This window comes from Lissotriton vulgaris, chromosome 2_1, assembly GCF_964263255.1.
Source record: "Lissotriton vulgaris chromosome 2_1, aLisVul1.2, whole genome shotgun sequence".
Taxonomy (NCBI): domain Eukaryota; kingdom Metazoa; phylum Chordata; class Amphibia; order Caudata; family Salamandridae; genus Lissotriton; species Lissotriton vulgaris.
Window position 1 is genome coordinate 1591742994 of NC_141687.1, and position 22940 is coordinate 1591765933.

Here is a 22940-nt window from a genome sequence, read left to right on the forward strand (position 1 = left end):
AAGTTGCCGGGTTTTCATCAGGGCTTAACTGGGTTCCTGTTGAGGGATAAGGGGGCAACAAATAAGTGTTTTGTACTTCACCTCTATTCGATTGAGATATGTACATCTGATGCTTGAAATTACCTCTTCCTTGCTCATACACTTGATACTGCGATTGTTTTAATCAAGAATGAAAGACGACATATTTGTCTTAGGCTACATGATGAGGCGTTTTTTGAAGAGACAATTTTTAAGAATATGGCCCATGGACTTACTTGGAGAGATCTTGTTTCGGTCAAGTCTATCTGGTCCTGTTATTCGTGTTCAAAACCTTTGGCTCTGTTTCGATGGGAAGTGGCAGCGTCTATCTATGGAAAGATATGATTGCTGTGATAGGGCATATTCTCGCTTCTCCAATAACAACATTTTTTGATATAAATATATCGAGGAACTTATTTGGTTCCTGTATTTATTTACTTGCACTTCACTCAATGTTGTTTTTAAGGTGCCAATGTTGCGTGGTCCGATCTGTACCATGCGGTGTCTGCCAAAGATTAAAAAAGGGATTCAGAAAAGGGGGTGGTGATGAACAGAGTGTCTGAATTAAGCAGACCACTCTTACCCAGTCCAAAGATCAGGGCTTGATCCATCACCGTTATTTATCTCACTGCACCATCCCAGCTCAGAACCTGGCTATATGCAAATCAGTCTGTCCCTGGCCCAGTGCATCATGGGAACAGGACAGACTAAACTACCAAGCCAATTCTTCACCAGAAAGGAGACAAGCTACCGGGGACCGGTTTCCGGCATTTCAGCCGTCTTCGGCCCAGCTTGCTTGAATCCTGATGGTGCAGTGAGAAAGGGACTCATGTCTGAGTATACCCTGCCACACCTATAGTGGCCAAAAACGATTCAGAAAAGGGGGTGGTGATGAACAGAGTATCTGAATTAAGCAGACCACTCTTACCCAGTCCAAAGATCAGGGCTTGATCCATCACCGTTATTTATCTCACTGCACCATCCCAGCTCAGAACCTGGCTATATGCAAATCAGTCTGTCCCTGGCCCAGTGCATCATGGGAACAGGGCAGACTAAACTACCAAGCCAATTCTTCACCAGAAAGGAGACAAGCTACCGGGTGTTGGATCTAGCCCTGATCTCTTGACTGGGTGAGAGTATTCTGCTTAATTCAGAAACTCTGTCCATCACCACCCCTTGTTGTTAAATATAAAGATTAAAAAAGGCCATGAGCACCTTAGGCCATGTAGAATTAATTTAAACGGGTATAAAGTCTGCTTTGAATAAGGAGCAGCTTCAATTAAATCAGGACAGTTTTAATGAGCTCATGGATGTCACTGGAGTGTTACTACTGGCAGAAAAGACAAGAGAAACATAGATGTTACTGACATTCTTAGGCAGTGAAATTGACACAGGAGCAATCGTGGCTCAGGAACATGAGGCCAAGCGAAGGGTGATGATACAGTTGATCAACATGATGCTGTCAAAAAGAAGGTGAGGTTGGGGGAGTTACAAGTGCTGCTGGGACACTTGTTTTTTACATATAGAGTGGTAAGGGCAGGTAGTACATTTTACCGCAGGTTAGGATTATTCTTTTATGGGATTACCCTTCCACACCACAAGGTACAGCTTGCAGAAGAAGTTAAAGAATCTTGACAATGTGGCCCTTCTTTTTGTTGCATTTCAATGGAATCTCCCTGACAATGTAGTGGTTGCCTTGATCTTATGTGGTAAAGAGTTTGTAAATAAGAGAGTACTTTTAATGTGGACAACAAGGCCATGGCACAGGTCATCAAAAGGCAGTCAACAGGGATGTGCAGGTGATGAGCTATTGTAAGTATTCATGCTAAACTGTCTACCTTATAACATTATGTTAAAGGCATGGCATATTCCAGGGATTACAAATGACCATGCAGGTGCTGTATGTTATGTTATGTTATGTTATAAACCGTTTTGTAGCGCGCTCTGTTACTTGTGAGTATCCTGGCGCGGGGAAAGGATCAAAGCGGCAGAAAACAAGACAGAAGAGAATCCTCCTAACCTGCACTCGTGAATAGGTGGGTTTTCAGATGTTTTTTAAAAGCAGTGACTGTCGGCATGGAGCGAAGATGGAAAGGGAGGGCATTCCAGGCCCGAGCCACCACCACCGACAGCGACATACCACCCAGTCTGGCGCGTTTGAAGCGGGGAAGAGACAGTTTGAACAACGAGGCAGATCTCAGGGTGCGTGCCGGGATGTACTTAGTGAATCTTCTCTTCAGATATGAGGGGCCTTGGTCATGAATTGCGCGAAACGCCAGCACCAAGGCTTTAAACCGAATGCGTTGTGTTACTGGAAGCCAGTGAAGCGAGCGCAGCTCCGTGCGAACGCTCTTCCACCTGGGGATGTTAAATAATAGGCGTACAACCGCATTCTGAACAATTTGGAGGCGATTGACCAGGTATGCCGGAATGCCACTAAACAGTGCATTCGCATAATCAAGGCGAGCCAGTATGAGTGCTCTGGCAACCGACTCTCTGGCCTCCCTGGGGAGCAGGGGGAAAAATTTGCGGAGCATTTTCAGAGTGGCAAAACAAGTGTATCCTGTTCACTGTGGCAGGAAATCTGTGGGACTTTAGTTAGAAGCAGATCAGGAGAAAACACCCATCCCATCCAAAATCTGATGGATCAGCTTAGGATGATCTTACAGCTGATATTCGGCTCTTTGGCACAGTCAGCTAGGAGAGATTATACACAGGCATGGTTGAAAATCTCTGGAATCAGAAGCACAGTAGTGGGACTTGGAGGAGGAGGCATAAGAATGGATGAAAGAAGAGGTGACCTATATTATAGACATTATCGACAAAGGTGGGTCACGGATGTCAATAGTGGGGAAGTTGTCAAGCATGGCATTTGTAAGAAAAATTATGTGAGGGTACTCCTCATAAGCAAGAGAGTGTGAAGCCAAGTTGTTAAAAGGCTGGGCAAGGGATTGGGTGAATTGGGGAGGAAATAAATACCTTTAAGGTGTATGGATTTATGAACCTTGATAGGTTCATTGAGTAGTGTATGTAGTATGAACCCTGATCAAGCAGCAATCGCAATCCTAGGCAGGGTAAGAGGCAGGCATACCCTATATTAACCTGTGCTCACTCTCTAATGGCTTGACTAAACTTAGAGGCAATGTGTAAAGTATTTTTTTTAAACATATTGCCATTTGCATTGTCCAAGGGGATCATAAGTAGCATCCTGGAGTGGGTCAAATGAAAAGCCCAGGCGTAGCATTGCAAGTCTGGCAAGGCAAGCCCCCCTTTTCTCTTCTTCTTCTTAGTTTCCTCCACGCCAGTCTGCTAGATTTGTAGCCCCAGATAAATGAATTAATGTTTTGTTGGCATTTTACAAGTTGTTTAGTTTCAAAAGTTAGTGAAATAGTATTAAAAATGAATGTATATTTGGGGAGAATACTCATTTTTATCAGACTGGTTCTCCCAAAGATGGTAAGCGGGAGAAAGGACCAGGATTTCATCAAGATTTTGGATTCACGGGAGATCCGGGCCAGGTTATTTTGAGCCAGAAGATCCAAGTCTTTGGTTATTGTTATTCCCAAGTATCTGATTGAGGATTTTACCGGGAGTTGGAGATTAGAGATATTCCAGGCCATTATTTCCGTCTTCCTGGCATTTATTTCATATCCAGAGAATTTCCCAAATTCCTCCGCCTTCTTTATAACCGTTGGAAATGCCAGAGCAGGGTCTGTTGTGTAGATGAGTATATCGTCGGCATATAGCCCGACTTTCTTCTCCCATCCGGAAAAAGAGAAGTGCGGGATATTAATATCCTCTCTTATGGACTGTGCAAATGGCTCTACATACAAATTAAAAAGGAGGGGAGGGAGGGGGCACCCCTGCCTTGTTCCTCTGCTGCTTTTAAAGGGAGTTGTTTGCGCGCCATTTACTAATAGACAGGCTCTGGGGTTATTATATAGTAAGCCAATGGCTCTGCAGAATTTGGAACCCAGTTGAAATGTATCCATTGTTGTATTTAAATATGCCCAGTTTACCCTGTCGAACGCTTTTGTGGCGTCAAGTGTCATAGTTGCATGGGGTAAAGAAAAAGTTGAGGCAATGTCAGCGGCTCCCACTAAATCATATGTTAAATCAGCCAATTGTCGGCCTCTAATAAGCCCTTTTTGATCAAGATGGATAATTGATCCAATCTCGCTTCCCAATCGCGCAGCCAGAATTGACGCAAAGATTTTATAGTCATTATTGAGAAGTGAGATTGGACGGTATGATCCGCACTCAACTGGATCTTTGCCTGTTTTCAATATTAGGGCTTTATTTGCTACCCCCCAGGAACTAGGTGGTGTCTCGCCTCTGATTAGTATATTATTAAATAGGATCGTAAGGACCGGGGTGAGAATAGAGTTAAGTACCCAAAATAATTCTCCTGGGAGACCATCCGGTCCCGCGGCCTTCCCCTGTTTTAGTTGTTTGTTAACATTTTCAACTTTTGTTTCCGTTATTTCTTTATCGAGATTTTCTCTTTGGGACCTATTTAGCTTTGGAAGAGTAACCTTATCCAGCCATTCAGAACTTTCCTCAGAATTGTAAAGTATTTGTGCAACAGTTTAAACAGTAAAACAGTGAAAACAACACAGAAAAGATCCCACACCAGGCTTGGAAAATAGAGTAGATTTGAATAAATATATAATACCAATATGACAAAAATTCAATTAGTAGAACCGGATATATTGATTTTTAAACTTTACTGTGAAAAATAGCACCAAAAAGCACAAAGCACTAATGAGGGATATCTGGAACCGGGATAAAGTCACAAGTTCAGGCAGACTGTGATTTAGCACAGGCTGGCTACAGGGACCCAGTTAGGCTCACTGAAAAAAGTATTTTAAATCCTGGTTTTGGAGCATTGTGTGGATCTGTGTCGGATATGCATCAAGCAGCATAGATGATCCATCAGTACTGAGATGTCGCAAGGCTGTAGTGCGAGGTCCTGATGCATTGCGGGTCCTTAATAGGACTTGCAATGCTAAAGTCCAGTGTTAAGAATAAGAGTTACAGCTGGGGTGATGCGTCAGTTCTGATGAGGGTTGATGCTGCAGAGTTTCTGCATCATCATTAAGGCTGCAGTCAATGAGGGATATTACGATCTTGCGCCTGAAAAATCATCGTGCAGCAGCTGATACAAAGGCCATGCACTGGTTCCAAGATGTGGGGGATGGTGGCAATTCAAGACTTTTGTAATGGGTCCAATCCAACCAACAGTAGAGAGACCTTGGTTCTGCTTGGGGATGTGCCGCTCAAGTGAGATGTGTCGATTCTGCTCAGAGATGATTCTGCTCAGAGATGCTCTGGTCTGCAGAGAAGATACATCAGTTCCACTGGAAAACACCTTAGGCCCACTTCAAGGGATCCGGGACTGGGGTGGCACCACTTGGCTTGGTAGGCTCACAGATGGCAAAAACCCGGTGCAGGGGTAAGAAGTGTGTTATGTCCCTATTCTTTCCAATCAGGAGGACAGCCAACTAGCCCTTGGGAGTCACTCTTGGTTCTGGGGTCAAGTGATGCAGGTACAGTCCTTCTCACCAGGTAGGAGGACTGCAGGCCAGAACTTTAGCAGATCACAGCAGGAGTCCATCAGAGCAGCATTCCAGCAGTGTGGCAGCCCTTGAGTGGCACAGCGTTCCTTCTATATGACAGAGTATTCACAGGTCCAGAAGTGTACTGTCCTGATGATGTATGAAGTCCAGTACTTATACCTAGTGGTTCCTTTGAAATGAGTAAAACTTCAAAGACATGCCTTTGAAGTGCATAGAGGTCCTCCCTTCCTGCCATGGCTCTAGACTCACTATATGGGGGATACAGACGTTTGTGTGTGGACAGGGTGCCCCCTATTCTGGTGTAAGTGAGGTTGTGCCCAGGTCTTTCCTCCCATCCTGCCAGAAATGGCCCATTGAGGCACACCTAAACTACCATTGTGTGTGGCTGTCTATGAGGAATGCATAGAGCACAACTTATAATTGCACCCAGCCATGTGATCAGAGACATGCTGCAGGACCGAAATGGCTAAAGGAAGAAAATGCTAACTTTTTTTGCCCCTGGTTTGCATCACTGCCATCCAAGTAGCGAAGAAACACTAATGAGGTGGGGTTCACATTCACCAATTGAAGCATGCCACTCACATTATCGACACATTAATAGATAGTGGTGGCTTTTTCTCTTCTTTTTTTCTAAAGATGCTGTATGCATTTTCAGGCGATGGCTTCAACATCTCGAGCTTGTGTTATTTTTTATTTTTACTTAAATATGTCAAACGGTTATGAGCCAATATCACCAAGATTATGGGAGAGAGCTCAAGCATGTTATCACTGGTTAGGAGTGGGAAAGTGTGAAATTGGACGAGGAAGGCAAAAGGTTAGAGGGAAGACCACACTAAGGCTGTCAGGTCTAACAAGCAGTGTTTGTAGTAATGGAGGGGAAGGGGTTTTGTTCTTCTTGCTCATGTGCTTAATGTTTGTCAGACTTTTTGGGGGTTGGAATTGCTAATAGGCAGGGGCATTGTTGTCTTGATGTGGGAGGCCGCAAGATTGCCAAAGAACAGAGTGAAACTCACCATTAGGTGCTCTAAGATGGACCAGATGGCTGTGAGGAAGGTGCAGTTGTGTGACTATCTGATTCAGCATTTTTGTCCAGTTTGTTGGTGTTGGCACTACCAGACTGGAAGCTTGGAAGGGGGAACAGAGGCTTTTCGTCACTGGAAGTGGGGTGGGGTGACATACTTCCAGTTGCTGGCAGTATTGAGGAAAGCCCTGAAGTATGTGGAACTGTCAGAGAATGATTACAGGACACACTGGATAAGGGTAACAACAGAAGCTAACAGGCAGTCTTGGTCCACGCCAAGGATAATGCACATGGGGGATGCTCTTATGGTTGTGATCAGAAGTATGTGCGATAGAAATGGTGAGGCGAGGAGCACAAGTTAATGCATTTATTTTGTTTGTAGGTGCTGTTTGTGAAATGGGCAGAAAAACATACATAGGGAAAAGGGTGTGTGTAATGGAAGGAGTTGTTGCTTTGGCTAGACAGATAGATGGACATAAATGGCTGCTCAGATTTGTTAGTCATTTGCTTGGGCGAGAATGACTTAGTTTGAGAGAAAAAGGTTTGGCCTGGATAAAAGTGGTAAAGGTAAAATTCAAAAAGGTGAAGAGGCTATGGGCAGAAATGTTTATATTCTGGATGGATACTAAGGGGGGTATGGAGGGGAGCAGACAGGCAGCCATTGACAGGGCCAGGAGGAAGTAGAACAGGGAGATGCAAACATCTACAAAGAAGGAGGGTTTGGCAGAATATCACATTCGGAGTTGAGTATTGAAGTTCCACAGTTCTTCCAGGGGCTGTAATGCATTTATCCAGAATGGGGACTGAGTTGTATCTGATGCAGATCAGAGAGACAGTGTCAGGGGTCTTCGGTGTACTACTATGGACAACTGTGTAGGCCAGTGCCCAAAAGAAGTGTGGTAAACTGGATTCATTGTGCTGTACCACTTTGTGCCCGGTTTTGGATGCAATTTCGCCTGCTGAGTACTAGATCCCTCTGCTGTGGGGAGGTGGGCCGGGTATTGGGACAATGTTGACAGACAATGGAAAAGGATTTCTTCATGTATTTACTTTTCCCTGTTCCGTCATCTGTTAATATCCCCCCCAACCCCAGAGTGCTTACCTGTAGGAGCCACAACTGGTTGGAATCCCTGAAACTTGCCACTTAGATTTGATGGACACGGAGACAATAAGGACAAAGAAGAGCTGCTGACCCGAGGAGTAAAGCTCTGCTGCAGAAAATTTGCTCCAAATCCTGCCTGTTGCCTTAAGATCTCGGCAATCATGTTGTGCTGTCTGGTCCTGCAACTGGGAGGCTTCCAAGAACCCCTGAGCACCTCCAGCTTTTGACAATTCACCAAAGAACTCTCTTGGAGTAGAGGTAATACATCTGTGATGTCTGCAGGCACTGAACCTGCAGCATCTGGTTTCCTGAATTGCTGCTCTCTGGTGACTCTGATGCAGCACTTGAACCAGAAGTGGAACACCAGTCCTTGGAGATCAAATTTGTCTCTCCTACAAGAGTGAAAACACCAGGATCTATCCAAGCTGTGCCGCATCAAGGAACCCCTGCAGCATTTACCAAGACAAAAAGTCCAATCCAGACTCCAACTACCCAAGAAGTAAGAACCTGTAAGGGATGTTGAGAGCCATGAGATACACTTAGTGAGTGGCCCAGCTGTCCTGGAACCACCTCTGCAAACTGTCTGCTCCTGACCGAACATACATCTTGATGTGCGCTGCCTGGCTGACCTATCAGCTCTGCACCCAGCCCACCCGGCAGGGGTCATGATGGACTAGCTGTGCTCCGATGGTCCTGAGGCCCTTGCAACCTGCTCCATTGTGTAGGATTCCCAGATTTACCCTTAAGTTGCCTTGTACAGTGTGTTTTCAACTGGCCACCTTCTTCGTAGCGCACCGGCCACCAATGATCTCAGCAGCCTGCTTCAAGTCGAATATGAGACATTCCCGAAAATTAAAAATTCACACAAAAATCTATGTTATCAGATTTATTCATGAGTGTGTGTCTCATCTATTGCATCTGTGATTACAACAAATGCTTAGCACTACCCTCTGATAAGCCTAAATTCTCTCCCACACTACCACAAATTGAGTGTTTGTATTATCTACTTTTGTCTCTGTGTACCAATCTGGGATCCATTGAACACTCTGCCTAGTGTACTTTGTTTAATTAGACTAAATAGAGAGCCAGATTCCTACAAGAAGTCAGCATGGGACTGCGGGACCAAATAACCCTGCACTGTGGTGTCTTCTGCAAAATTGTTCAGGTTGTTTGAAGCAGTTTTTGGCACAGGTGAAAGCAGTTTCAAATAGAGTGGGGAGTTGCACTTGAAATGTTACAGTTATATGAAGTTAATTTAGTTCATGGCATAGAGGAAGTGAATAATCGAATTTTGGGGATTTGCAAGTGAGGGACAATTAGGGATGGGGGATATGACAGTTAGTAGCTGATCACCTATGTATATTGGGATAACTAGTTTTGTCAGTCATTTACCTAGAATTTGTTAAGGTTATGTTTGCACCTGACTCAATAAAGCTGACTTTTCCACAAAATATGAGAATACTGGGTCAGCCAAGGAAGAATTGCTACATATCCGGAGGGGCGTATGCGGTGGGCGTTGCTGCAATATGTACCCAGTGCTGTCAGTAATACCTTATGAATGCCGTTTATGTGTGACTAGAAAAGTGAGGGACAGTGAATCAAAGAGACCGTTCCTTTCAAGTGTACTCCACTGATACTGAAGGGTGTAAGGTAACTGTTAAAGGGGACAGGGAGCATTGGCTCCAACACAACAGCTCATGCCAATGTATAGAGATGGCTGCATTACCAGCAGATATCTCTACATTTGATGGGTGAGGTAAAGGCAGTGTGGTAGATGTAAAGTTCTACCCACCCTGCATTCCTATTCACTATCTGCCAAATTCTAAATCCTGCCTTCTTTGGCACAGTGGATGAAAAAAAGAATGATTTAAAATACAAGCGGATTGATTGTCATTGGTTAGACTGTTTGCAAGCTTTCATCACATCCCCTTTTGCCTGTTTGATTTTCAGTAGTTTGATGGAAAACCTGACACTGGCACAGATTTCCAAGACTACTACTGCCAATATTTTAAAGACCAAACAGTTCTAAATTTGTATCCATTCATGGAGAATTTCTATAGGTGCAGATTTGCGACTTGCTTGGTAAACCTGTCACTATAAATAAAAGTTCTTGATCCAAGAAATGAACAAGTTAGAATCTAGTAGAAAAATGAGGGAAATGAGAAAAAAACACAGAAATAGCACCCAAATAATTTTTTTTCGGGGCTCCAACATCTCAAACACTCCCCCATAAGAAACTACCAAAGAATTCAATCTCGTACAAAAAGCCTTAAACAACAACGAATTGTCCTTGACAAGGAAATTAAATCCATCAATTCCCAATCAAGTCCCCAGGCCCAAATAAAAATCTGAGAATTGTGAAACTCCTACAAGAAAGCAGTTTGGAAAGTCAAAAAGGGTAAAACCGACGAAGATTGAATAGACATAGTGCAAGCGGGCAGATATAGTTCTAAATCTTTATGGACACTAATAAACCAACTATACAGACACTCTATGGGTTCAGTCAGAAATTTTGTAACAGAAAATGCATTGCAGACACATAAATGCCCTATATGACACACATGTACCAAACATCACTAATATTTGATAAGAAACACCGCTCACCTTTACCCAAAGTGAAATCAAATGTAGTATTGGGAAAAGCAGAGGAAATGGTGCACCTGGCCCAAATGGCCTCCCTGTGGCCATCTGTAAAGAAGATCAGAAGTTTTGGAGCAGTCACTATAATACCTTTTTTAACTTCTGCCTAGCCACAGAGGCAATCCCTCATACATGGTGCGGCTCCATCTTTAAACCAATATGTAAGAAAGGCCCCTACTCTTTTCCAGATAGCTATTGTATGATTTTTATAGAAAAAGGTTGGTGGTAGTGTTTCTCTAATACAACAGAAAACGTCCGCACATAATGTTAGTACTTATCTCAACAAAAAATATTCTACGTGAAGTATAGTATACACAGTTATATTCGAGTGATCCAACGAGGTGATATTATGGCCTGGTATACACCCACCACCTAGGGTGTCAAACAGCACAAAGTGCCAATATCCGAGAAAAGAGAAACAGGTCAATGTAGCACTCTCAAAGTCTATTATGTTGAGTCTATTAGTATAGAATGTCCTTGACTAATATCGTGGATCTATCAATCAAAAGAACCAAAACATGTATTCAGGATTGGTTCCCAGTCATTGCTGAAAAAAGTTTAATTCATTAGCAGCAAAATCCAAATTATGGATCCAGACAAGATATTGTACTTCCAATTCTTTATTTTCATAGACATATAAAAATTTCCAGCTCACACCGCCAACACGTGTTTCGTCTCATAGAGACTTTTTCAAGGCGGAAGCATAAATTAAAACTACAATCAATATTATAAAGTATATTCTAAATATTTACATCTTAAATCTATATACAATTAAAAAACTAATATAGTAGACCGATATACACATTAGTTGCATTTTTCTTGAAAAACCACAAAAAGCATCACATTGCATCAGGAAGTATCACATAAACAGATATATTCAATCTCATTTCGAAAATGTTTCACAATCATCAATTGATTCCAGTATTTCTGTGATAATACAGGTATGTCTACAGTGGCTGATATTACAATGCAGTTCTCGATCGTACTATAAATGGATATACCAATCTTCCTGCTATAATCAAAAGTAAGATTGAATATAGGACTCCAAATTCATCATATATCATAACAGGAGGTTAGAATAGACCTACCAAGAATATAATGTCTGGAGACGTGATCTAAGATATTTGCTCAGATGACTCGTGTCTCTCAACTGTAAAAAAGATGGTTCTGGTGGTTACATAAACCTTCTAGGCAGATTCCATATAAAAGTGAGGCAAAACATTATTTTCATCATATACTATATAGAGATGAAGAGCAAGTGGGGAATTACATTGCAATATAATATATTGCTATATCCACGAAAATGTTGCCAACTAATTATAGTCAAATTCTTATTCCTCTGCTAGAAAGAGATTGGAAAACAATCTGATACACCAACTTAACCACATATTCATAACCTGTAGTTTGATAGGACCTACCACTGGTATTTCCTTTGGGGACAAGATCTCAGGTATTCTGGCCAGACAACTCGTGTCTCTCTGTAGTCAGTGAATTGGTTCCGGTAGTCACATAAATTTCACAATTAGGTTTCCTATAAGATGAGGCAACACAAAATGTACCCTCTTATGAAATATTAAATACTTCCAGATATTGACAGTTACATTGCAACAATATATATGCAATGTAAAGATAATCTATAGCATATAACCCTCTGTATATAGCCTGAACAACAATTCCAGAAGGAGGCATTCTAAAGTCTTATACATTATTTTACGCACAACGAGTTAATGTGGTCTCATAGGTGTCAACCACATGATATGTGACTTTAATGAATGTCGGTACCTCTTTGTTAAAGTAAATTGGTTCCGGTGGTCACATCGATCTCCTAGATGGATTTCCTATGAAGCAGGGCAAAACAGAATTTACCATCTTCTACTACACTGGATAGTTCCCAAAATTAGAGTCTAAATTATAATAATATGAACAAAATGTAAAGAAAAGACTTGTAATGCATAACCTTCTGTATATGGCATAAGCAATAATTATAAAGCAGACAATAGTGAGTCCTATAGAGTCTATTACACATAAGAAATTAAGTTAGTATCACAGGTGTCCACCACATTTATATGTAGCTCCAATAGATATAATTGTACCTCTTCATACAAAAAGGTGGATTCTAATGTTTGAAGAAAACGAACAGGTACGCACTAGCTAGTGATAACGCCTGTGTGTATAAAAAGGACAAAGTGAACTAAAATAATAACAACTCACTTAATAAGTGAAACAGTATTGCTGCATGGAGGTAATTCTTCTGTTATATTTCAAAGTTCAAAGAACATGATAAGTCTCTAGAAGAATAAGGTAGAATGGTTGTAAATAACCCGGCAACATATTTCGGGTAGAAAAATAATAATGTTAAGCATGGGCATAGAGTAATCCATGCGTGAAAGTAAATTACCCATTTAGCCAACCCCGTATGCCGCCACTCAGGTTGAATACGTCTTACCTCCTGATAAGTTGACCGTCACGGACCTCCACTGCTGATAGCCACCCGAGGATTGCTACCACGTTTCAATTTAAAGTGAGGAAGGACGTTGCGCCCTAACTGTACGTCATGACGACGAGCACGTTCATGTAAAAGTGTGCTATGAATTAAGGGCATTGTGTAGCAGCCATCTCATAGTGGTAGTTTTAGCGATGGTGACAATCACATAACTATTATCTGATAAGCAATATAAATAATATACCGTATGATTGCTCTAATGGACACAGATTCAAAAATATTTGTAGAAATCATATTGACTGACCCAAAATAATGGGCTGAAGGGACAAATGTAATCCCATTCAACCAGCCAGCCAGGGCTTAGATCAAAATCCATTACTGTACACAACTCGGTAGTGCTTATTATGATCATGTAAAAAGAAAAAACTTTTATACACATGCTTCCCGGATTTCTCCAAAGCTTTTGATTATGTCACCTGAAATCTATTATGGAAAAAGCTAATTAACTGGATATACCCACAAATTTATTTATTGCAATACAGCGGCTTGACAGATAAGATCCTCATAAAAAGAAACCTGAAGCAGGGCTATGTCATGGTGCCATTTTTTTAAAAATCTTCTTCTAGTAGATCTTAGCACTTATTTAGACACAGCCAATTCTCAACCTCCAAGTCTGGTGGAGATCAAAGCGACCTCATTACGATAAGCTGATGATCTAGTCCTGTTGAACCAAATTGGGATTGGACTCCAAAGGTTACTTATTCATCTAAACCTTTCCTGCATCAAAAATTAAATGACTGTTCATTTTACAAAAACATGGGTCGTATTTTTCGGCAAGAAAATAAATAAAAAGGGTCACTTGTCGCTGGATAGGAAGCCAATTCTTCGAGGTATGTCATATAAATATCTTTGTGTTTGGATACAAGATTGATTAACACATCAAGTCCATCAGAATTCATTGAAACCAAAAATCCCTTCCCTAATCTCAGCTTTCCAGCAAATACAACAAAAAAATACAAAGCTCAACCTTTCAGTCATTACTTGCAGCAATAAAAGCCAAGTTTATTCCAACCCTTTGCTATGGTACAGTACACCTCTGTGGAAAGTTCGGGACCTTTCTCAATTCTTCACAAAGTAAGGTTTTCTGTCTTTTGTTCCATCTACCCCCGATGCCTGGATTCACACCTGGTGGCCCCCTGCCCTCGAAAAAACGGCTGCCTGCCCCCACGGACCACAGACGCAACCTGGGAATCATCCTGGACTCTGAGCTCAAAATGGACCACCAGATCAACTCTGTCTCATCCTCCTGCTTCCACACCCTGTGACTCGTAGTAAGACCTTCAAATGGATCCCCCTCAAACACAGAAAGGCCGCCACTCACGCCCTGGTCACCAGCAGACTCGCCTACAGCAACGCACTATATGCTGGAATAAACAAAAACCTCAACCACAAGCTACAGAACATTCAGAATGCCGCTGCAAGAATGGTCCTCAACCAGCCAAGACATTGCCACATCTCCCAGCACCTGGGCACACTCCACCGGCTCCCCATCAAAGCTAGAGTCACCTTCAAGATGCTCACCCACGCACACAAGGCCCTCCATGAGACCGGACCAATATACCTGAACAGCAGTCTCAAATTTCACGCACCCCAAAGAACCCTAGGATCAGCCCAGCCCAGCTCTACTACGCTGTGGTCTCCCGCACCAGAAAGACTAGATCGGGAGGCCGCTCCTTCTCCTTCCCCCCTCCTTCTCCTACTCCCTTCCGCTCCGCCTCAGACAGACAACATTGCTCCCCATCTTTGCAAGAAACCTCAAAACCTGGCTCTTCGACAGACCCCCTCCTTGATGGACTGTAACCTTTTTTACTGAAAATCATTTTTTATTAGTATGGTATCAGAACAGGTCGGCATGCTTTAATCTTTTGTATGAAAGGGGAGACTGCTCAAATAATAGCAGCTTTTATGAAATTCTTTCTGAAAGCGGATCACTTATTGGCAGCAAGGGGTCTGATGAATATTACGTAGTCTGTCAAAAATTTAACATGACATCTGCACCTTGCACAAGTACCCTGGTTTAATGTTATCTCAACAATGCACTTTAAAAGTCCTTACAAAAGCGTATCAGTATACAAATTTGGAAAAGGTGGAATAAGAGTGGTATGGAGTCATTTTAATTAATTGATTCAATTCTAAGACTCAAGGTGATTTTGCATGAACATATTCGCACTTCAACATGGATAAAGGCAGGAAAAGGAATAGACTTTAACAAACCGATAAAGCTATTGTAATGGAGTTGATTGCAGTGAATATCCTAATATGCAAGCATCAGCTTTTTTATAAAACTGTTCAAAATTATATTTTAATACCAGAAAGAATTTCTTCATATTTAATGAATTGTGTCATCTTTATTGGTCTAGTTGTGTAAAATGTTATGATTTTAATTAATTGAAATAAACTACTTCGACCTTGACTCCCACCGAAACTTAGCCCCTCACTGCCAGATTCGGTCATGAGCAGCAGCAGCTCAGCTTCAGGATAACAAGGAGGGACCTGGTGCAATCAGGCTGCTGGAAAGCGTATTCTCTGACCCCATGATTCGCCCCTGTCTTGAGAAATCTCATATTTTGCTGCTGATCGCACGCGACGTTGGCTCCTTGAGGTCAGTCTGCACAGCTGTTAAAAAGTGACATGACATTGGGGCTGTCATCTTCAGTTCACACACACAATCGAGGACTGACAAAAGCATGTGGAAAATGGAAGCTCGAATGAATTACTTTATGAATAAAATGTACAGACATAAGTTATGAAATGTGATTTAAAAAAGTGTGTTGGCCGACTTCTCTTCAGAAGTAAAATAGCACCTCTTGTATTCCATTGGAGGCAGAAGGAGACAATCAAACTGTTCAAAGAAATAGGTGTGAAACTACTACCAAAACCGATGTATCGCTACGCCTTTGACTGGTATCATTTTATTACAACCAGGATGAAATGTTTTACAGAATGTGATCTTGTAAAAAGCATATACTATGAAGAGGTGAAATTAGGTTACTTTGTACTTTAACATTAAAAGTTTGATATGAGTTTGAACACTTTTATCTGACAAACACTAAAGCAGAATAAAAAAAATGCATCTTTTTTTTCGACAGCTAAATGTGTTTTTATTTTCGGTATCTGGCACAGTGAATTGTAAGTAGAAAATAAAAGCTTCACTTAACTTTAAAATGTAAACAATAATCTAACTAGGGGAAGGAAGAGAAGCCTCCTGCAGTTGCTTTATTAAAAATCTTTCTGGATTGCTGGATTATTTTATATCCATCAGCACAGGACTCTGAAGGGGCTTTCATTATCTTACAAGATGGTGACATTTCCTTCCCCTTATTGAGAGGAGTGCAAGCTAACCTAGGGCAATATAATACCCTGTGTTCACTCTAACACTAAATAAGCTCTTGCTTTGTCACAGCATTGCTTTGTGGGTGGAGTTATCCAATAAATTTAATCAGAACCCTATGCACCAAAGGTTAAAATAGTGTCCTTTAGTGATGTCCTAGAGTAGACACGTACAGGCTCCTGCAGAGTCAAATGATAATACATGGGAGTCTGCAATCCCTGTATAAAAGCTTAAGGGTCACATGTACAAAGGTAATTCGTTTGTGATTACCAAATAGCAAATGTTTGCGATTCGCTATTTGGTAGTCACAAACATCAATGTACAAGTGTGACTTTGACACATTGTGCGATTTCCAAAGGGTCGCAAATCGTCCTACATCATGAATATTAATGAGGTAGGTCTCAGTTTGCGGCCCTTTGGGAATCCCTAAATTCACAGGGAAGGTGGCCTGCTGGGGTCAGCAGACAATCATTTGTATGATTGCTTTTAAATAAAGCAATCTTTTTTTTTTTAAATGCATCCCATTTTTCCCCAAGAAAAATAGGATGCATTTAAAAAAATAAAATTAAAATTTGTTTTATACTTTTTCTAAGAGCAGGCAGTGGTCCAAAGAACGACTGCCTGCTATTATATTTTTATTTTACAAACCTTCCTTGGGGCCCCCTTCTTATTTGTGAATGGTTTACCATCTACTTAAAGACAGTGGAAAAATGCAAATGTTTTGTGATCACAGTTTGGTCTCAAAACATTCACACATACCACTGCGATTCGGTGTTAGGAAGGGGAGCCCTAAAAACACCCCTTTCTAATATTGGATTGCAAACCCAATTTGTGACAATGCAATAATTTACTGAAGTGAATATAGGGCTTTGTACATGTAAAAAGTAATTTTTGCATTTACAAACAGCCAGTTTGCGACCGCAAAAAACCTTTGTACCTTTGGCCCCTATTTTCTAATTTGTGCTTGATTTGTGATGTCACTACTTACCTGTCAGAATGAAATTACGTAGCTTCTCAATTGTAATAAGTTATTACAGTTGCATTAAGATGTTATAATGCTTGCTGCCAGGAGGCAGGTTGAAAGACTGGTCACAGAGCATAATTTGGGCTGAAGTTCGAGCACTTGATTGCTATGGTCACCATTCCCCCCATAACATGCTGTTTTTAGGACTGGCTTTACAGCGCAGCTTTCACCATATATTATGTGATTAACATTAAATTGGCTTTAAAACGCACTGACTGAGGGGGCAGAAAGTCTACTATACATCAGGTAATTAGAAATTAAACCTAAAAAGAGGGCAGTGGCCCACTGTGGCATTGGGCCATTTCCCACCCCTGACGGGGCAGTATAAATGTTGCTCATAGTATTTGAAAACTGTGAGGATCCACAAAATTCCTACTACCCAGAATTACCCATTTCTCTGTAAAAAAGGTACCTCACACGTGTGGTTGGGCCTACTGCTAATGAAAGGAACAGATCTAACAAGGACCTTGTGAAGTCTAAATGATCTTTATGTGGTCCCTTCTTTCTTTCCCTGTTGCGGGCGTTAGATCAGTTACGCAATTGGGATACCTTTTTTTCAAGAGAAATATATGAACACAGGGTGGTAGGAAACTTGTGGATCTCTACATCTTCTGGAACTTTCTCTCACAGAGATATGAGGGAAATGGGTGTTTGTAGCCAGAGCTAAGGTGTCCAATGCTTTCCAGGTAAAAAATAGGGGAAAAAACCAATGTGAGTTCCAAACAAGTAATACAAATGGTTGTCAAGGTGTTCCTACTGAGAGGGAAGAAGTTAGTGCAGTCTGTAATGCATGTGGATTACAACAGGGTAACCGAGTGGTCGCCCTGGGAATCCATTTTGTTGGATTTAATGCCCTCACACACCCTTTCAGGTGTCATGCTTCATCATTTGGGCTTGCTCCTCGTTGGGTCGGCGGTGCAATACCCAACGGGCAACACCTCATAGAGGGGCTCTTTGGCGGAGATCTTTTTCCAACTGCCGTGTAGATGAAGTGCGGGTATGGGGCCAGGATTCAGGGCAGATGTTACTATGTGAAGTAAAATAAAGCTAGTGGTACCAAAGACAATTTTATTCAGGAGGGCCACTGCTTTAGTTAAAACCAATATCCTAGAGGAGAGTAGTGGAAAGTGATGTTTCCCACTCTCTTCTGGAGTGTGTTAAAGTCCGGTCAACATGTTTCTCGCTACTCTACAATTTGCTGAGCGATTTTTCAGGACCAGGGGGACTAGTTAGAAGGTATCTAAAGGTATCTGTAACTATCTACACTATTGCCACTTGGTATGGTGTATGTAAGTTAGTTTAACTACCATCCTAGCGGTTGAACAGGCGAATATTACTATATTACCCTTCTTCAAGTTGCGATTGTTAGTACCTAAAGTTAAAAACAATCAAACAACAACAGTATCCAGCGGGTAAAGCTTCAGGAGATCTTCCACCACAATGTTGATGTTAGCCTGAGCTTCATTCATAAGCACCTACCCATCGCTGCTGGAACCCTCCACCCGGTTGCGACCTTTCTGTTTTCCCCATGTTGCCTAGTCGGATGGGCAAGATTTGAAAGTAGTAGGCTGTGTTGTGGATTGGCACTGGTGCAAAGATCTCGGGACCCATGCTAATAATAGGTTCCCGCAAGCAAGTGGCACTGTGTCATTTAAGTTCTATGCAGCAATCACACAGGGTGCCTGTGCAAGTATACAGCTAAAAGTGCCAGTCTGGAGTATGGTGAATACCCCACGCTAGTGGTGCTCAATAGTGCCAATGTTTCTCAAGTGTCAGCAGTTGGGTGCAGATATCCACCACCTGAAGGGTGACAAGTATGAAAGGGCTAGTCTCCACGAGAAAGGAGATCCAGTATTTCAGCCACACTACTTTGTGCACGCAGTCCCCACGACCAGCTGACCTCTGCGTGCCTGTCGCGGCACAAGAGTAATGCAGGTGTTTGTGCCAGTACACCGATACAACACTGGGATGCCCTCTTCGCCTCCCGCTCCACAGACCACAGGTTGGAGAGCCCTGCACCTCCCCTAGGCCCACACCCTTGGCTGCAGCCGCAGGCCTAAGCAAGGCTGCACCCCCACTCACTATTGCCTGATGCGAGCACCGGCAACCTCCAGGGTGATGATCCGGCCTTTCTAGGGGCCCAGCAGCCGCGGAGCTCCAACCAGCCTCCTTCCAGTCATCAGGGCCCAAAAATCAACAATGTGTGGGACCCCAGCCCTCCATATAGTCGGAGCACTGGGGTCCCGCAGCTCAGCCCCTGCAATGTTGTCCCCAGTCACATAAGCTCTCCACAGGGCCTGCCAGCCCCCCACCGATGCGGCAGAGGCACGGGTCAAGCAGGGCAGGCAGTCTCAGAGCCCCGCTCCCAGCAGTAATCCACAGAGTCCCACAGCCAGGTGTATTTATTTATTTTATTTATTTTTGCAATTTTTAAAGCGCTACAATTACCCGTGGGTGTCTCGGCGCTAATGGCTAGGAGCTGATACCGGTGATTAGATCTCTAGGCAGAAGTTGAATTGATTTATAGTTAGTTATGTCGTTGAGAGAACAACCAAGTCTTTAGTTGCTTTCTGAAGACAATCAGAGATGGGCCGGTTTTTATATTAAGAGGGAGGGAGTTCCATAATTTAGCAGCAGCTATAGTAAAACATCTGTCTCCCCAGTTAACTTTCCTTGTTCTGGGTATCTGCAGCAGATGAGCCGTGTTGGAACGAAGCGTTCTGGGAGTTGCCAAAGGCTTAAAGGAATTTTTAAGGAATTTGGGTCCCGTGTTGTTTATTGCCTTGTAGACAATACAAAGGGCCTTGAACTTCGTGCGACTTCTGACTGGAAGCCAGTGCAATTGATCCAGATGTCCAGAGACCGAGCTGTATTTAGGAATGGTCAATAAGACTCTGGCAGCAGCATTTTGTATCATTTGTAATTTGGAAATAACCTTTTTTTGTGCATTGAGGAGGAGGGCATTGCAATAATCAGTACGTGAAAACACCAGCGTAGATATAAGTGTTTTGCCTGCAGTTATAGGAAGATATGGAAGAAGTTTCTTTATTTTCCTTAAGATGTTAAAAGATGATGATACTACAGCATTCACGTGATGATGGAACAGGAGTTTGTCATCAAATATTACTCCCAAGTTTCTGACTTTGCTGACCGGTTGAGGTGGAGTTCCCAGTTCCTCTGGCCACCATAAAGGGGACCACAAAGGTTGAATACTTCCAAAGAGCATGACCTCCGTCTTGGTTGAATTAAGTTTTAAGCAGTTGGAGGCCATCCAACTGCTAATGGCTCTCATACCGTCCTTGAAGTTTGCAACTACCTTCAGTGTTCAGTTGTCACGGTCAATAAGCCGTTGCAGCCTCCGCTCGACAGCTCACCATGCAACTTTGCTAAGCTGTGGCTGCTCATCTTCGGTTCTCCGCACTCCAGCCAGCAGGCCGGCTCAGTCCCAGATGCTGTTGGGCGCCATGTTGTTTGCCACCAGGAGGATCCAATTTTCGCAGATAGCAGCCACTTCAGAGGCCCCCAAGTGTTAGCTGACCCCCAGCCGTAGGTACAGGTATCGTGCCGTTCAGGGCGACCTTTTTTGGGAATGCAATGTGTTATATTAGCGCGGATAGTGGTCGGATTGAAAATTAGCCGGGCAGAGTGGCACTATTGTGCGACCATCTTGCATGGCATCCTCTAGCGCCCCCATGTGCGGATATATCTGCATGAACAAATATGACCTAGCAATATTTGAGCCATTCTTGGATATTGTAAGTACACATGGAAGCCAAAAAGATTATGTGGGCTGGATACATGTCGTTATATGATTTCTAGCTCCATGATGGCTTCACTGTCCCATAGGAAGTTTGGTACCAAACATCTTGTCTTAATAAATGCTCACAGATACACGTGCTGGGTATATTAATAAATGCACACAGATGTCCCCTGAAAACTTACAAAGCTCTGCTTTGGTCTCTGACTAGTCTTAACCAGTCTGCCATCACCAGTTATGCTTCTGACCTCATGGGGTGAGGGCCTACACTCTCAGAGGCCTGAAACTAAGTTTGCTCTGGGTGGAGGTGCTTCCCACCTTCTCCAGGCCGGAATGGCTTTCCAAAGCAGGAAGCGTCAAAGACTCAGACTTCTTCATATAGTGGTGGATGCCAACCCCCCTGTCCTGATGCATATTTGGTGGGAGGACAGGTGATGAAATTGAATGAGATGAAGTGTCCACATATAGCCAGGACCACCCTTAAGGTTTGGCAGGTGATGTATACACTACTTTTGAAAATCCACTATCTAGAGATGATGGGAAAGTAGCCTATCATGGCTAGGGAAGTGGCCTTTTCTCCAGGAAGTGGTCACTTAGATGGTGTAGGCACCCTAAAGTTAGGTAGCCCATTGGGTACTTCTTGTCTCCCACTTTTATGCCCCTAAATTCAGCATTTAGGTGGCCTCCCTTGACCTTGGACATGAGATTCGATGGACAAGAAGAAGATACGAACAAAGATGAGCTGCTGCCCGAGAACTGAAGACCTGCTGCAGAGAATATTGGCACCAAACACTGCCTGCTGTCTTAAGGACTCGATAATCATGGGATGCTGTCTCATCCTGCCACTGTGAGGCCTCCAATAGCCCCGGAGCTCCTCCAGTCTTCAAGGAATTACCAAGAACCACCCTTGGACTGAAGATATCACTCCCCTGCACTTTGCAGGCACTAAACTCACGTTGTCCAGTTTGTTGACTTGCCTCTCCCCGATGACTATGAAGCAGCACCCAAATTAGACGGGGTATATCAGCTTTGGAGGGTCAGATCTGGCTCCCCACTAACTTTGTAATCACCAGGACCTACTGAGCTGCACCATACCTATACCTGGCGTACCGGACTCCTTCAGTAAAAAGCAAGACAAAGAGTCCATTCTGGACTCTAACTACTTCAAAAGCAAGCGCCCATTGAGGGATGATGAGACCCATGAGGCCCACCATTTGAGTGTCCGAGCTGGGTCCGAATTGCCTTTCCAAGTTGACTAATAGCAACCATGAGGACATCTCGATGCAGAGCGCCTGGCTGACTTATCTGCTCTGCACCCAGCATGACCAGCCCAAGTAACAGTTCAGCTGTGCTCCCGAGTTTCTGTGACCCTTGCGACCTCCTTCCTTTTGTAAAACCCCCTGTACTTACCTCTAAGACCTCCTGTGCAGTGTCTTTCGAATTGGCCCCATTCATAGTAGTGCGCCAGCTACCAACAACCTCAGCACCCTTCTCCTGTTTGAATCTGGGACACTCCTGATCTTCTACTTCTGGAACATTGCACCTGGTCCTGCTATTGACCTAAAATGAGAAGGTGAACTTTGTGATAGTAGTGCCTTACTTTATATGCATTTTTTGACCTTCTCCATTGACTTCAAAGGTGCTTAATTGCTAAAAAAGTGATATATTTTGCGAACTCTGAAAAATGGTAAACTCAGAAGTTCTTACTGTATATCAGAGTTCTTGGTCCATTATTTTTATAAATTCGTTTCAGATTTATTCTTGAGAGTGTATCTCATGTTTTGCCTCTGTGTGTACAACAAATGCTTAGCATGACCTTCTGATAAGTGTTACTGCTCACCCACTCTACTGAAAATAGATCATCTTTTGCCTCTGCAACCCAATAAGGGATCCACTCGACTCTCTGCACATTTCACTTTGTTTAATACATTATACAGAAGGCCAGCTTCCTAAAGCATCCATGCA